General features: G+C 41.0%; 1 non-coding gene across 1 annotated transcript; it reads right to left on the reverse strand.

Moving 5' to 3' along the window:
• Positions 1-669: 669 nt before the first annotated feature.
• On the reverse strand, positions 670-776 carry LOC130800569 (small nucleolar RNA R71). The gene has a single exon (XR_009039446.1). It is a non-coding gene; the product is annotated as a small nucleolar RNA R71 (small nucleolar RNA).
• Positions 777-2,659: the final 1,883 nt, after the last annotated feature.

Genomic DNA, 2,659 nt, shown 5'->3' on the forward strand with positions numbered 1-2,659 from the left:
CCGACGTACTACGCTACGCCGTGCACTTGCGGTATTACTATTGAAGGACATACATTCCCGATCAACTTTTTGGCGCCGTTGCCGGGGAGTGGCGACTTCGTTAATTGTTTTTCTTGATTAGTTAGTTCATTGTTCTTTATCATTTTGTGTTGTTTTCATTTTTCTCTTCACTTTGCACTTGACCCCGATTTTTGAGTGTAGTGTACGCAAACTAGGTCTCAAGGACAAGAAAATCTTGTACCTATAAATCCTGAAAACGGAAGAAGAAGAAGAAGAAGGAAACAACGAAAAATGGCGCTAGAACACCCAAAATCCCTTCAGGAATATGCCATACCTGATAGAAGTCTAGGGTCGAGTATTGTTCAGCCAACCATCACAACCGCAAATTATGAGATCAAACCAGCTTTCTTTCAATTCATTGCTCAGAATCAATTTGTCGGCGCTGAGATGGAGAATCCAAACGACCACCTAGATGAGTTCGTGAACAAGTGTGGCACTGTGAAATATCAAGGGATTTCTGATGAACAAATGAAGCTGATTTGTTTCCCCTACTCACTCCTTGGTGAGGCAAGAGATTAGATAAAATCTGAAGGGCCATACAAGTATCGCACTTGGGAGGCATTATCTAAGGCTTTCCTTGCTCGATTCTTTTCACCAGTCAAAACTGCTAAACTATGATATGATATCACCTCATTTCTTCAAGAAGATGGTGAAGCATTATACGAGGCTTGGGAAAGATATAAAGGGTTACAAAGGAAGTGCCCGCACCATGGAATCTGGCTCTTAATTCAGAATTTTTATAATGGTCTTAGGGACGAGATACAGATTTCAGTAGATGCTGCAACTGGAGGAACATTGATGGCCAAAACCCCCGAGGTAGCTAAGCAGATAATCAAGGAAATCTCCTCGAACTTCCATTGGAGAGATAAAAGGAATACTAAGAAAGGTGGAAAATATGAAGTGGATGCATTACTTGCCATTCAAAACTCTGTCCACGCATTGTCAAGAAGGATGGACCAATTAAGTGTAGCGAACAAACTAAAGGCTTGTGAAGTGTGTGGAACCCAAGGTCATTCCCCATCAGAGTGTGCAGCAGCGGAATCATTATCAAGCCAACAAGTTAATGCAGTGTACAACCAAGGAAAGCCACCATTCAACCCATACTCAACCACTTACAATGAAGGTTGGAAGCATCATCCCAAATTTTTATATATAAATCCCAATGCATCATTGAACCCACCATCATATCACCAACCTCCACCGATATATAACAACCAACCTCCAGGGTTTAAAAGACCTCCACTACCAAACTCACCGCAAAAATCAAATTTGGAATCCATGATGGAGAACTTCATTGCCACTCAGTCCAAGATTAATGCTGATACTTCTAATGCCATCCAGCAGATTCAAGCACACAACAAAATCATTAATAATCAGATGGCACACATGGTGTAGCAATTAAGCAATCTTTCCAAACCCACTGGACAGCTGCCAAGAAACACCGAGAAAAACCCCTCCAGGCATGTAAATGCAGTTACACTAAGAAGTGGCACCACCAATAATCCTCCACCCATGGTTGTTGTTGAGAATGAAGAAGAAGAGGTGGTAGTAGAGGAAGAAGCACCTAATGAGGGGGAAAGGAGGAACAACTAGCACCTGCCCCAGAGAAGTGAAAGGAGCCCACAACTGATGTATATGTACCTCATATTCCTTTCCCACAGAGATTAGCGCGTCGCAAGCTTGAAGAAAATTATGGGAAGTTTTTAGAAGTTCTGAGTATGCTTGAAATAAACATTTCCTTCATAGATGCTATCAAGGAGATGCCTTCTTATGCAAAATTTCTGAAGAAGGTATTATCTAACAAAAGGAAGCTGCCGAAAACAGGCGTAGAATCACTAAGAGGAGATTGCAGCGTTATCTTAGAGTGCACGGTACCGAAAAAAGAAGCTGACCCCGGGAGTTTCACCATTCAAGTCAAATTTGGTGAAGTTTTGGTTAATAAAGCACTTGCTGATTTGGGAGCTAGTGTGAGTATCATGCCGCTATCTTTATGCGGAGATCAAGCCAACAAGGATGTCTTTGCAGCTAGCCGATAGATCAGTAAGGTTTCCAATTGGAGTTGTTGAAGATTTTCCAGTTCAAATAAAAAAGTTCTATGTCCCTTGTAATTTTTTGATTATGGATATTTTTGAAGATCATGTCATACCTATCATTCTTGGGAGAGATTTTTCAAAGACTGCACGGGTTGTTTTTGATATGTTCAATGGCAAGCTTACATAGAACATCTTAGGGAGGACGTTGAATTTCACCTTCCATCAATGATGAAAGGACCCGCTAATGAATCATTGTGCAGAGCAGAAGTGGCAAGGGTTGAGGTTATGCATCCATAGTATGATGACCCTTTGAGGTCAATCTTAGAAGAAGTTGAGGATAGAAGGTGCTCAGAGGTCGCAAGTTCGAGGAAGCTGTTAGATGAACTAGATTTCTATATGGAACCAGCGATGGAGACAGTTTTGGAGGCTTCTATGATAGTTAAATAGGAGAGATCGACGCCTCCTCAGGTAGATCTTAAACCCCTTCCCTTTTTATATGTTTATTTAGGAGAAAATAAAACTCATCCAATAATTGTTAATGCTGAATTAAATAATACCTAACTTGA

The sequence above is a fragment of the Amaranthus tricolor genome, chromosome 14 (assembly GCF_026212465.1).
Source record: "Amaranthus tricolor cultivar Red isolate AtriRed21 chromosome 14, ASM2621246v1, whole genome shotgun sequence".
Taxonomy (NCBI): domain Eukaryota; kingdom Viridiplantae; phylum Streptophyta; class Magnoliopsida; order Caryophyllales; family Amaranthaceae; genus Amaranthus; species Amaranthus tricolor.